Source organism: Peromyscus leucopus, chromosome 7, assembly GCF_004664715.2.
Source record: "Peromyscus leucopus breed LL Stock chromosome 7, UCI_PerLeu_2.1, whole genome shotgun sequence".
Lineage (NCBI taxonomy): Eukaryota > Metazoa > Chordata > Mammalia > Rodentia > Cricetidae > Peromyscus > Peromyscus leucopus.
Window position 1 is genome coordinate 28,846,070 of NC_051069.1, and position 13,839 is coordinate 28,859,908.

At 56.4% G+C, this 13,839-nt stretch overlaps 1 protein-coding gene across 6 annotated transcripts in view; it reads right to left on the minus strand.

Annotated features, from left to right (window-relative positions):
• The window catches only part of Bcl9l (BCL9 like), a 31,962-nt gene extending 21,052 nt beyond the window's left edge, over window positions 1-10,910 (minus strand). For 2 of the 6 annotated variants that reach the window (XM_037207563.1, XM_028866374.2), the window contains exons 1-2: window positions 5,922-6,360; window positions 3,107-3,163 (exon numbers count right to left, since the gene is read on the minus strand). The gene's annotated coding sequence lies outside the window, so the exon portion shown is untranslated. Of the gene's footprint in view, window positions 1-3,106; window positions 3,164-5,921; window positions 6,361-9,006 lie in introns of those variants that run through there. The other 4 variants (XM_028866373.2, XM_028866376.2, XM_028866375.2 and 1 more) reach the window with 4 other exon arrangements.
• Between the last annotated feature and the right edge of the window lie 2,929 nt (window positions 10,911-13,839).

A 13,839-nucleotide genomic window follows, 5' to 3' on the forward strand; every position in this document is an offset into this window, starting at 1 on the left:
ACCCCATCTCCCAGGCAGGGCCCCTCCATATTCAGAAAGTGTTCAGGAAGGACCCCTAAGCCCTGAGCAGGCCTATCCAGTGTCTCCACATCACAGCTCCACACTGCCGTATTCCTCCCTACAGAAGGTCCCTGACTCCTAGACCGGGACAGAGAGAAGGAGGCCATGGAAGCCATTTAAGGACAGTGTCTCCTTCAGACCGATGGAAGAACAGAGCAGCAGGGGCTAGATGGTGGGAGGGGCCCCCAAACTAAAGCAAACAAACAGCTGGGGGGAGGGAGGAGGGCTGGGCCCAGAAATTCAAGGGCAAGGCCATAGTGAGAGGGGTCCCCAGAACCCAAGCAAGTCTTTTTTCCAGGTCCAAAGGTAACTACAAAACTTGCAATCACGGCCTCAGCCAGCACCAACAAACAGTGGGGGAAACTGAGGCAACAAGGTGAGTCTCGCCAGCTGTGGTAGCCCATGACTTTAATCCCAAAACAGAGGCGAGCAGAGCTCTGTGAGGTCAAGGCCAGCCTGGTCTACACAGCCAGATCCTGCCTCAAAACACTAAAACAAGCTGGGAGCTGGTGGCGCATGCCTTTAATCCCAGCACTCACTGAGGAGGCAGAGGCAGGCGGATCTCTGTGAGTTCCAGGCCAGCCTGGGCTACCAAGTGAGCTCCAGGAAAGGCGCAAAGCTACACAGAGAAACCCTGTCTCCAAAAACCAAAAAAACAAACAACAACAACAACAAAAATTTCCAGGCCAGGCTGGTCTATAGAGGAGGTCCAGGATAGCCAGAGCTGTTACAGAGAAACACAAAACAACAACAACAAAGAAACAATTTGCTATGCAGCTAAGAGTGGTCTTGGATTCATGACCTTCCTGCTTCTACCTTAAGATTGCTGGGGTTATGCCAGGTGGATCTCTGTGAGTTCGGGACCAGCCTGGGCTACCAAGTGAGTTCCAAGAAAGGTGCAAAGCTACACAGAGAAACCCTGTCTCGAAAAACCAAAAAAAAAGGGCTGGAGAGATGGCTCAGAGGTTAAGAGCACTGACTGCTGTTCTTCCAGAGGTCCTGAGTTCAATTCCCAGCAACCACATGGTGGCTCACAACCATCTGTAATGAGATCTGGTGCCCTGTTCTGTCCTGCAGGCTGAACATTCACTGTATAAATAAATAAATTAAATAAATAAATAAATAAATAAAATCTTAAAAAAAAAAGATTGCTGGGATTATAGGTTTGTACCTCCATACCTGGTTTACACCCAGTTTATATTGTACTAGGCTTGAACTCAGAGCTTCATGCATGATAAGTAAGCATTCTATTAACCTAACTACATCCCTAGTTTAGCCTTTTCTTATTATTTTTTGAGATAAGGTCTTACTATGTTACTTAGGCTGGCCTTGAACTCCCAAAGACAGGACGGGGAGGGGGAGGGGGGTGGGGAGAGATTCCTTCCTCAGCCACTAAATGGTTGGAACTACAGGCAGGCTCTTCCTATCACCACAACCTTGGAAAATACTTTATTTATTTTTATATTCTTGGGGTGTTTAGAGTTTGCTGGTCTGCTTGTCTGCTTGAGACTGGGTATCATCACACCGTAACCCAAAATGGCCTCCAACTTGAAGAATGACCTCAAATTTGAAGAGATCCTCCTGCCTCTACCTCTCAGTTACTGGAATTCCCATGCCTGGCTTAGAAAGCCCTTTTATTATTCCCTCTTTGCAAAAAAGAAAAGTTAAAGTAGCTTGCCCAAGATACACAGCCCACCATTACAAGACCAGGATTGGAAGGAAGCTCAACACTCCAGCAATTGGGTTCTTAGCCAAGGCCCTGCCTGTATAGACGCTGCATGGAGTTGGTCCCTCACAGCAGGCACATTCAGGTCTGGCCTTCATCCCATGCACCCTCTCACCCGCCCTCTAGGTCTGATGGGTACCAGGTCCTGCACTAAAGGCCACAGTCCATGCCTGGGGAAGAGATCAGAGTCCTGAACCCTGCAGCCTCTGCACAGGTGCCCTGCTGGGCCAGGCCTGAGCTCTCAGAGAGCAAAGTTCTTGGGCCTCCCCAACCCCACCCCCCCAATCCGTTACCTCCTCACCTATCCAGGTCCCTAACAAAGTCAGCAAAGTGGCAAGGCAGGTTCCCGTGCTCTAGCACAGACTCCTGCTGAGACGCCCAAGGCTATGAGAAGCCTTGCTCTCTCCCTCACTGCCCCCCCTCCCGCCCCCGCCAAGCCCCAGGTGGGAGTCAAAGGTCAAGTGGGACTTTCCAGAGAAGGCTGAAGTCCAAGACCCCCTCCCAACCCACCTACCCCATTGCTTTCCATTTTTTTCACTGTCTAAGGTGGAAGCAGGGCCACTTCCGCCCTAGGGATAGTGGCCTCCAGCAGGGAAAGTTGGGGGGGGGGGGTATTAGGAGAAGGAACTAGAAGTTCTCCCTCCAGAGGACAGTCCAGGAAAAAGAGGCACCTCCTCCCTGTCTCTCCTTCCCTTCCCCAGGCTTTCCCTAACCCTGAGGAGCTCACAGGAGTGTTTGTTGTGAATTCAGAGTTGTTGCTAAGTAAGAAGGGAGGGGAGGGAGGAGGGAGAGAGAGTGTGTGTGTGTGTGTGTGTGTGTGTGTGTGTGTGTGTGTGTGTGTGTGGTTAGTGTGTGCATGCCTATGCAGCCAGGGCAGCAGAAACCACACTACGGTGGTGGCTGGTGGCCAGTGGCCACCCTGGATTTGACTCAACCAGTAGAGGCCAAAGCCAGGGGGGGTGGGGACGACACAAGGAATTGGGACGACCAGAAAATCTACCTTGCCCTCCAGGTCGGCAGAGTTGAGTCTCCCACTTCCCACCAGGGAAAGAGGCTGAGAAAAGGCCTAGAACTTTCACTAGCTCCAGCTTTAACCCTGCCCTGTCCAGCACACCCTTCACCCCAACAGTATTCTAAGTTGAAGGCTATTTCCCCACCCAGAGACAGAGGGGGCTGCGAGAAGTCAGGGCGGAAAGCCAGGAGGAGGGAGCTCAAAAGAAAAGTCAAGCAGGAGGCTAAGCAAGAAAGATGGGGTCACTGCAGATAGGGATGGGAAGGCCAAACACACGCACGCACACACAAGGACATGGACCCGCTCACCTCTGAATAATGTGTGTCAGGTTCAGGCTCAGGGGTGTGGTCTGGAATGGGGGCTCCCTGTGGAGAGATGGTCACAGCTAAGAGTCCCTGGCCAGTAACCTATGCCCCTGATCCTCCCAGCACCCCAACCCTAGCACGACCCCCCCCCCCCCGCCCACCGCCGTAATTTACAGACGACCTACAGCTCTAGGAAGTCTCAGGGTTGCCCAACCCCCCCCCCCTTTTTTTTTTCTGTGGATTGGCTAGGAGCCAGGGCTGACCCAGCTGCCCCACCACACCACACCACCACCACCCCCTCCCTGTCCTGGAAGCAGGAAGGAGAAGGCACTGGACGATCTCAGAGTTAGTTCCCTGAGAGCTTGGCCCCACAGAGAGAGGGAGGGGTGGAGGACTCCCACGACCTGGCCTGAGGACCTGGGGGGAGGGGTGGAGGAGGCCCAAGGATGCCAGCTTCCAGAACCGGTCACCCCCAGGTGAACTTGTGGCAGCGGGAAGCGCTTAGGTTCCTATGTCCCTGTGTGGTCTCCTGGTCTACAACCCTGGTCCCCTGAGTCCTAGGGACCTGATCTAGGTACCAGGGCCTGGGGGGAGGAAGGTTTAGCAGGCACTGAGTGAGGCTCCCAGAGCTGGAGGGAGGGAGGCTGGTGGCTGGGCTCAGTTTGTACTGGGGGTCAAAGGGGAGTTCTTTTCCGAAGAATTCTGGGAGAGACGCCAACTAGAGCAAGCTGCTAACCACCCCCCCTCCCTCTCTCTTGCTGCACTGGGGTGGGGGGGGTGTCCCTGCCAACCAGACTTAACCCTCTGCAGCCCGCATTGCTCCTTGGCTCAAATGGGGGAGGAGGCACGGGCTGCACCCAGCTTCTAGGGACGGGGCCAGGTAGCACAATGTGCCCACCAGAAGGAGGCTGTCTCCATGTGGTTCCGTCTGCACCACCCTGCCCTACCACCATCTAGGTGACTTTTCTAGACTCAGCTCCCTAAGGTGTCTGCAGTGACGTGCCTGTGTGCATGTCTCAGAGACGGAGATTGAGAAACAAACTGAAAATTCCTTGCCAAGGCCCTCCTCCTGCTGGACCGTCACTGAGCCCTGTACCAACATGGGCCTCGACTCCTCCCTTCCTCCCACGGCACTGGGGACCAGAGGCCACTGGAGGGGACAGGGAAAGCCTATCCTATGCCCACCTCCAGACACTGCCTCCATAGGCCCTTCACTCATACAAATATCCCCTGCCCCATCTTCCTCCACACTGACCTTGGCATGTACTTCCAGAAAAGCATTCAGTTACTGTCTGAGATTCTAAGACAGGAGAGTGAGTCCTAGTGAGGAATTGGAGCTTCCCAGGGACTATATATCCCCCACCAACTTAAATATGCGTTTATGCTACCAACACTCAGGCTCTAGCCAGAGGAAACAACAAAACAAAACACCAAAACATTCTGAATCTCCCCTCCTGCAGAACCTTACCCATAGTAGGTAGGAGGCAATGAAGCTAGACAGCAGTAAGAACTTCCCAGGACCAAGGCTACAATGGTCCACCCCAAATCCATGCCTGGATTCCAGCCCCTCTGCCTTTTGCTTGGGGTTAAATTTTGAGCTTGTTTTGTTAAGCAACTGTGAGTGAATAAGTCATGTTTTCTGAACCTGCAACTCACCACCAAACTCCCAGGTAAATTGTGACTGATAGTTCCTGGTCTCTAATGAAGGAAGTGACCCTAGAGGTGGAAGGAGCATGTCCCTTTGGACCCTAGGCCCCCTTTACAAGTCATCACTACACCCTCAGGACACACGGTTGCCTGGTGCTGCTGAGTACACAAGGCCAGAGCAAGAGAGGGACCAGCCCCTGGCAAGTTTACCCCAGCGTCTCCCCATTCCACCACTCTCTCTCCAAGGCCTCAGAGCTGCCAGAAGCTTGGGCCTCACTCCAGGAAACCTCCCCTATCAAAGGGCAGAGGACTCCACGTCCCAGGGAGCTGCAGGAGACCTGTGACTACACCCCCCCCCCCCAGACATGTTCCCAGGGTGGAGGAGGCGGAGGCGGGAACAGATGAAGAACGTAAGCACACATCAGAGACACACCTCCGGCGCACTCCTCAGAAAGAACCCCCAGACACACACAAGGGAGAGAGAGAGACAGGCAGACACACTTTCAAGGCACCTCCTAAAAATAGCCCAGATTTTCCTTAAGGCCTGCGTGGGTAAGAGTGATATATTCAGAGACAACCCAGGAGAGCTCAGGAACAGCCAGGCACCGGCCACTCACAGAGAAGGACCGACACAGACACACCCACTCCAGGACACACGCAGAGCCACCGCATACAAAGCCGCACAGTTTGCTGTGTTCAAATGGCATCCCTCAAGCAAGGTACAGCGAAAAGTCAAATTCCGAGACAGTCGCGCACCCGCCGGGCGTGGGGAGGGGAGTCAGAGGGGCGGCAGGCAGGCAGGGAAGCACTCAGGATTACAAAACAATCCCGGTTTCGAAATGCTGGAAATGCTGGATTCAGGGCCATTCCTGAAGCTGGGGAGGGAGGGGAGGGGAGGGGGAGGGGAACAGGCCAACTTGGAGCTACCAGCCCCAGGAGGAGTCCAGGGCCCAACAGAGGTGGTTCAGCCCCCGGGGAAGGGGACCCATAAAGGGCTAAGTTGGGAGCAGCAGTTGGTCCAGAACTAACAGGGGAGGCCCTGCCTGCTGGACAGAGGGCAAAGGAGAGGCCGCCAGGGGCTTTTGCCACTGACAGGTAAAGGCAGGACCCAAATGGAGCCTCCAGTCTCCTTCAGGACTGAACATAAGAAGCCACCACACCTCTTACCTACCCACAGAACAAGGTGATCAGCCTTCTCCAGGATAGTGGCTTGGCTCTGCTTCCCTAGCTGGTAAGGGTCAAGAGGCCGTGGGAGACAACGGTCCCCACACTCCTAGGGGACATCTCCTCCCTAGGAGTCTTCATGAGAAACTGCCTCAGTTTCCCATGAGTACCCTCGCACCTAGGAAGTCACCTCTCCTTGGTAGCCAGAATGTCCTCACTGTCCCTCCCCCAACCTTCAGGGAAAGTAGACAGAGGGAGGGACGGAGGGAGGGAGAGAGGGAGAGAGGGGAGGTCAGGCCAGGCTGGGGGTGGGGTTTTAGAGGCCAGGCCCTGGCACCCGGCAGAGGAAATTCCAGGCTGTAACTGCAGGCTGCCTTCAGGGCCACCCATCCAAGTGACATGCTACATAAGCAGCTCTGAAGCTGCGATCCTCTTCACCTATCCTCTCAGTTCCTGGCCCTGGAACGCCCCCCCCCCCCCGCCCCCGCCCCGAGCCCTCCGGTCCCAGCTCTGGAACTCAGAGGTCCAGAGTTGGGAAAACTTAGGAATCCCTGGAAGAAATCCCCAGCCATGGAAGGAGCCCCCTACCAAGCTCCTTGGACGAATCTGAGCCTTTCTTCAGACCCCTGGGGGCACTGAGCACAGTGTGGCTATGGGTGGGCAGCTGTTGGGGCTGGCAAGCAGGGGTACAGATGCCAAGCTACAGCAGCCAGGCGTTCAACAGGTTGAGCCAGTCCCCGGGACGGCCAGCCCCACCCCAGGGAGAGCGGGCCTGGCAGAGGCTTCCTGCCTGGGGCACCCAGCTTGTACCGCTTTGCTCCCACGGCTGCCCACTTTCCCACGGTGCCATCCCCCCCTCTGTCCCCTCCCCCCCCACCCGGGCAGTGCCCAGGGCTTTGGTACAAGGAAGCAAGGGATGCCATCTCCCTGTCATCCTTGGGTGCCCAGGCTCTTCAGGTACCTCACGATCACCAATGGAGAAAGCTCAAGCAAAGTAAACATGGCACCGGGGCTACATCAGTCCCCCACCCCCACCCCCTACCGGGCTTCCTTTGATCCCAGGAAGACTGGACACAGACACTCTGGCTCCCTAGAGTCGCCCCAGGGCGCCGGGACAGGGACAGAACCTCAGCCTGAGGCAGCGCCTCAGGCAGGGTGAGGGTACCCTCAGCAACTGTCCTAAGGTTCCCTGGGTGAGAGGCTGCAGGATGACGGCTGACTCCCTCCACTTCGGCCAGACCCTCTGCTGCCAGCAAGGCTGCTGCCTCCACTGCCCACCACACTCCGGGACTTCCTGGAGTACCACCCCAGCCACTTCCCCCAAAGGCAGCCGGGCCCCCACCAAAGGCAGCCGGCTGCCCCTTTGTACCACATTTCCTTTAATCTAAAGCAGGTGCCAGGCATTCTGGCCCTTGCTGAGTCGACAGCACCACCCTGCCACCCACTAGGTCTCTGCCCATTCCAGCCACTGCCCTGCACGGTTATTGAAGTTGAACCCCCCTCATGATAAGGCTTCAGCATAATCCAGGTACCAGGAACTTGCTAACCAATCGTGGGTGCTGTGTGTACTTTGAACGAGCACGGATGCTCTGACTCCAGATTTCTGGGAACCACCACCCGTGAGCCCTCCCCCTCTCATCCCAAGCAAGAGCAACAGGGCTTACTTAGCAAAGAAACCCCTGCAGGGAGGTGGCCAGAACCCTGGTCCTTCAAAGCCAGGTAGGTGGATCACCTGAGGGAGACAGTGTTTTCCTTCCTCCTAGCAGAATCCTGCTTCCCACCGGCTTCTCCCGTTCTCACGCTGTCCCGAGGCTTCCAACGGTGGGGCCTGAGAGCTGACTCTGAGCAAGCTCTTCCCCTGGAGCCATGAAATCATGGTCTTGACCAGAGAAGGCAGTCAAGCTAAATCTGGGGAGCAGCAGAGGAACTCCCGCCTCGGGGAAGTGACTGACACCCCCCCCCCAGAGGCTGAGGCGGAGGGGAGCTGGAAGTGTAAGTACTGGCATTGGTGGTGCTGTAGCAGATACAATACAGGCAACATTCTCGGGGAGTACCAAGCAGTTCAGCGGGAGGGAGGCGGAGCAAAAGGGGGGCGTAGACCCCCCCCCTTTCCAGAGCTCAGACACACATCGAAGCCCCCCTAAAACCACACTCTTTCTCCTGAAGCAGAGGTCCTCCAGACAAGACATGAACACATACCCCAAGCAGCAGACAGACAGACAGGAGGAGGAGGAAGGGGGTGTCAGAAAAACCCGGAAGGAAGGAAGCTGGACAGACAGACAGAAGGTAATCCTTGCTTCACTGCTGCAGAAAGACACACTCTAGACTCCCGGGCTTAGAGGGATGTTCTATTTCTCTGCCTCCAAGAGGGAAAAAGGAAGGCCAGACCCCCGTCTCGTCTCCTGAAACCAAATTCCAGCAGCCCTCAGAAAGGACCATGCTTTAGCCATGCAGGAGGCCCAAGTCTTCTCTTCCTCACATCTTCCCCTCGAGCTCCTTCGGATCAAGGAAGGAGCCACCTTCCCTAGGCAGTACAGGGAAACCTCCAAGGGACTGTGTGACTGCCCCACCCCCCAGCCAAGCCCACACCACTCCGAATCCTTGGCAGGGGAGGCTCCTAAGGCTGAGAGGCAGTGCCTGGGGGCAAAGGATGACCCCAGCTCTCCCTCTTGTCCCAACCCTCTTCCCGCAGGAGGCTCTTACGAGTCAGGGGAGTAGTGCAGGGGTGCTGGGACCCACAGAGTTAGTGAGCCTGGGAGGGGGACTACATCTCCCAGAAGCCCCCAGGGCGAGTTCCCTGCTCCAGCTGGCCCAAGGCCGGCCTTGTTCTCTGAGCTAAGGTAGTAGGGTCCCCTGGCTGCCCCTAAGCCCTTCTCCTGGTGCACCCAGGCTGCCAGCCTGGTTGAGGAACTAAGAATATCCTCTAATGACCCAAGAGGAGTCCCCCGCTTCCTAAACAGCCCGGGGGTGCGTGCTAGAACGCAAGAGACAATCAGACTGAGCTTCCCCTCCCCAATTTAAACTGGATCTCGCTTGGCGCGCTCCGGCTGGCCTGGCATGACTTTAGCCCTCTGCCCCAACCCGACCCTCACCTCGCACCGGTCGGGGGTCCTCACGCCAGGCCGGAGCTGGACGCCATAACCAGGTCAGGGTCGGTGGGTGGACTGGGATCCTCCAGCAGGACAGTGGAGACACGGAGAAGGCGGGCAGGCGGTGATCTTTTGATCCTGGACGCCTTGATCTCAATACCAGCCCGGCCCGCGAGCAGGTATCCGGGAGGCTCTGCTTGCCTGGGTTCCTGCCTCCCAACCGCGGGGCATGGTCCTGGGCGCCGGCAGCGGCGGGAGAGCTAGCGCACCGCCCGGCCGGGGCTCCGGGCTGGGGTCTCGGCCCAAACCTCACGGCTCCGGCTGTTGCCGCTCCTGCTCCTCCTCCTCCTCCCTTCCTTCCTTCCTTCCTTCCTTCGCCTCCTCCTTTCACTTTCCCCGAGGCCCGCGGGGACGGCGGGCGCGGGGCGGGGAGGGGGCTGTCTAGGCGCTTATTGTTGGTCGAATGCCGAGGGTCCAGGTCGCAGCCCCGGGGCGGCGCGGCGCCAGGGGACCCAGGCGTGCGGGCGTCCGGCCGGCTGGCTCCCGGCGGCGGCGGTGCTGCAGCGGCCCCGGATCCGGGGCATGTCCGGCCACTGGCTCCGCCGCGCGCCGCCGCCTCCCCGGGCTCCCCTGCGCTGCCGGAGCCTCGCTCGCCCCTCCACTCGGCTCCTCTCCCCAGCCTGAATAAGCATCGGGGCTCTCTGGCTGCCTCCTTCTGCCTTCATACCAGAGCCGGGAGAGGCCCCTGTCAAAATAAGAGCTCCCCCATCTCGCTCGACTCCTCGCCCAACCCGGCTCCCCCAGCCTCCCAGTGGTCTGACTCGGTAAGGCGCCCGACCGGCTAGCAGGAGGCAGTTGGCCCTGGGCGGGGAACGGGCCTTCCAGCCACCTCTCCTCCCCCGATTCCTGAGGACTAGGGAGGAGAAGGATCCACAGCATCCGAGGCTACGGAGAGGTCTGAAAACCTACCCTCCTTTCTGCACGGCTTGGAAAGAGTGGGAGTTGCCTGGACACACACACACACACACACACACACACACACACGTTTCCCTCTTTATTGTACCCACCCACATCCATTATGCACTGAGAGCATTCCCCCTCCCCCTGAGGACATAGACTGATTTTTTTTTTTCAATTAAACCTTCAGCAGTGCAAATTGGATGCTAAGAAAATGTTTGAGGAAATGAAACCTTTGTCTTCTCAAACTCTCCCTAACCTCAGAAGGCTTCACACATACAGCACACACACAAATATAAACACCATCCTATGTCCTATGGGACAGTAGACACATGAGAGAGAGAGAAAAAAAATTCTAAGCAGTTTCTAAAAGCATGTCATATGTTAATCTCAATAGTCACCACAAACCTACAAGAAAGGTGTTATAGACCCAATACCCAGCTGCAGAAACTGAGGCTTGTATGACTTAAGCACTTACTCGGAGTTGCACAACTAGAAAGCAGTGAACCTAGGACTAGAATTCAAGTCCTCCTACCCCAGGACACTTCCCTTCTATCCCAATGCCCCTTCCCCTAGAAGGGCTATAAACCAGAGACAGGCACTGACCGCTTCAGAAAGGACACCAGCAAGCTGCTGCTTCTGTTCCCATCTCACCTGTCCAGAGTCCCGACTCCGTGTTCTGTCTTGTTCCTCCCGTCTGTACATCTGGCTGGTACAAGATTTCCGAAAACCCTGACCACAACTCCCCATCTCTGTGTCTCTTCTACAAAGGACTCAAGTGTTGGCCAGGGTCACAGAAGGGCTTCAGTGACTATTGCCTGGATGGGTGAATGGTGCCAGGAGCTGGGCACTGGGCAAGATGGGGGGGGGACCCAGAAGGAGCACAGGACATAAACCCTGAGTGAAGAAAGGTGAAGGCAAGCCGGGCGGTGGTGGCGCACGCCTTTAATCCCAGCACTCAGGAGGCAGAGGCAGGCGGATCTCTGTGAGTTCAAGGCCAGCCTGGGCTACCAAGTGAGTTCCAGGAAAGGTGCAAAGCTACACAGAGAAACCCTGTCTCGAAAAACAGAAAAAAAAAAAAAAGAAAAAGAAAGGTGAAGGCAGGAGGGTCGGGAGTTCAAGATCACCCTCAGCCCTAAGCTATACAGAGAACCTAAGCTCAAACTGAGCAAATATGGGAGCCTACCTAAAATATAAATAAAAATAAACAAAAATCCCGAAAGTGGAGAGACTATAACTATAAAATGTGTGTGTGATAGCATTATGATTTACAGAGTACTTTTATGTACATTATCAAATGACCATGTCTTGGGTTGGTTTTTGTTTGGTTGGTTGTTTTGAGACAGTGTCTGTAGCCCTGGCTGCCCTGAAACTCTCTCTGTAGATCAGGCTGGCCTTGAACTAAGAGATCTGCCTGCCTCTGCCTCCAGAGTGCTAGGATTAAAGGAATGGACCACTATGCCCAAGGATCATTTTTTAATAGAAACATTTTGTTTTTTATTTTATATGTAGATCTATCTTCATTTAAAGGGAAAACAAAAATCTTGAGCCCCGAGCTGCTGATCTCTGTGATCCCTCTACTTAGGAGAGTAGACCAATAACGTTGGGTTTCTTCTCTCCCTAAGGTTCCCGTATACTATTAACCACTGGCAGAGGACCAGCTCACAAACAGGAACCTTGCAGCTATTTATGCAGATCTGTCTCCCACCATACAAATGACAAGTCACTTGGCCTTCTTTGTGTGAGACAGAGTCTCACCATATAGCCATGGCTAGCCTGGAATTCTCTGTGTAGAGCAGGCTGGACTTGAACTCAGAGATTCACTCTGCTCCCCAAGTGCTGGGATTAAAAGCATACACAACCAGGCCCAGCCCTTCTTATGATCCCTTTTGGCACAAGTCCTGTTCATAGTAGGTCCATAAATCAATATAAGGGGAAATGATGGCTGGGTTGCAGGGGTCTCTAATGTCGTACATAATAAAACCCAAGAGTGTCTGGTATGTCCTGTGAAGCAGCCATGTGGAGCGCTCTCCTGGGTGTGGCTGTGACTCACTCCCCCAATGTAGGTTCCAGGTCTGCATACAGAGCCCAGCTTTGGGCAGCCACGAGTTCTGGGTGGAACCCTGGAGCCCAAGAGCCGGGGAGGGGAGCCAGCAGCCCTTTGCTGGAATCGAGCGGCTCCCTCTACTGGCCAACTAGGGGAGCCACCGTGCTTCCGCGTGTAGCTGCATGACGAGGGATGTCACAGGTGTGCCAGTGAGTGTCCACGTCGGCTTTGGCCGGTGAAAGTGCGGCATGGATATAATTGCATGAAGGTGCCTGCTTCTGATGCCATGTCTCTGTGCCAACGCTGCCCAAGGCTGTTTCTGGAAACTCTACCCACAACCGCATCTTGTAATAAAATTGACTTGTGGACGGTGGGAAGAGGGCGCCCAGGACTGCTTGTGATCTGAGATTAGCCTTCTTCCTGTTTCTGCAGCGATCAGAATGCACAGATAATGCTGGCACTCCTCTCCAGCGTACACTAGCCCGAGCAGGTAGGCGCCGTTCAGGGGAAATTCTGTGGAAGGGACTCTATACTCTGAAGCAACTAAGGACCCAAGAAAGGGTTAACCTCAAGCCCCACGGTGACTTCAATCATTGGCTCGGGGCACTGCCCGTCAGAGTTCTGAGGGTGGGGTTTTTGAGGCTGCAGCCAGTTTGCCCAGCGCCCCTCACTAGCCTCTGGACCCCCCTATCATTTGACCGCTAGGCTGTGCCTACACGGTGCCTATTTTGGTGGAGACACCTTTCTGGCCCCTGGAGGAGGCGCGGATCCGGGCATCCTGGCTTCCCCACTCTCTCCAGCCGCCTGGCTTCCTGATAGATGGTGATTATTATATAATAGACTTTCTGGACAGAGCCGTGCCAGCGCTGGGAACACTGCCCCTCCTCGAAGCCTGCCTTAGGGCCTGGCATCTGCCGCACCAACCTTACCGCCCAGCTGTGCCGACGTCCCCAGCACCGCCTCCTTCCGGGAGCGGGAGACCCCGAGAGCCACCTTCCCAGGTGGCCAAGAGACCGAGTCCCGGGCTGGGGCGGGCCGGGGCTGGGAGTCAGGCCGGCGCCCCGCAGGTCTCAGGGTCGGCCGGCAGAGCGAGGCTTGACCAGCGCCTCCCTAAGACCGTGGAGTCCACCTGGCCCCCTCCAACCTGAACTTGGAACTTGGGAACCAGGAGAGGTGGGGCTGGGGGCGCTGGGGCCAGGGTCGGAAAGGGAAAGGAGTTTGGAAAAGCTGCGGGGGTAGGAAACTCCGGGCTGGGCGAGGGGGCCGGCAGGGGCAGGGGGGAGGGACTTTTATCCTGACAGGACTCCCGCCTTCTCCGACTGGAGGGTTTGGAAAAACTGAGCAGGCAGCCAAGGCTTGGCTGGAAATCTTGCAGCCCACCCTCCTGGGGACACAAAGCTGGAGGGCGGGGGGGGGGGGTGCGGGGCAGGCAGGGCGGGGGAAGAGAGCGCGACCCCGGGGAGGGCAGGGCCCCTTTTGGGGCTGGGGGCCCAGGGGCCAGGTCCCTAGGGAGGGGGTTCCTGGCGCTGTCTCCCTGAAGTCTGCTTCCCCCACCTCCTTGCTCCCCCCTCCTTCCCCCCTCCTCCCCATCTCTGGCTCCAGTCTTGCAGATTGCGGGCAGACTTAACTCCTAGCGTGCCAGCCTGGTGGACTTGGAGGTGGTGACACTTGATTCGCGAAGGAGGGAGGGAGGGAGGGAGGGAGGGACTCCGAACCCCACTCCCACAGTTTAACACGTTAAGGCCCGGAACGCAATCCCGGAACTTCGGCCGATCTGAGCCCTGAAAGGCTGCCAGTAACTGGAGGAACAACGCGCAAAGCCGGCACCTGAG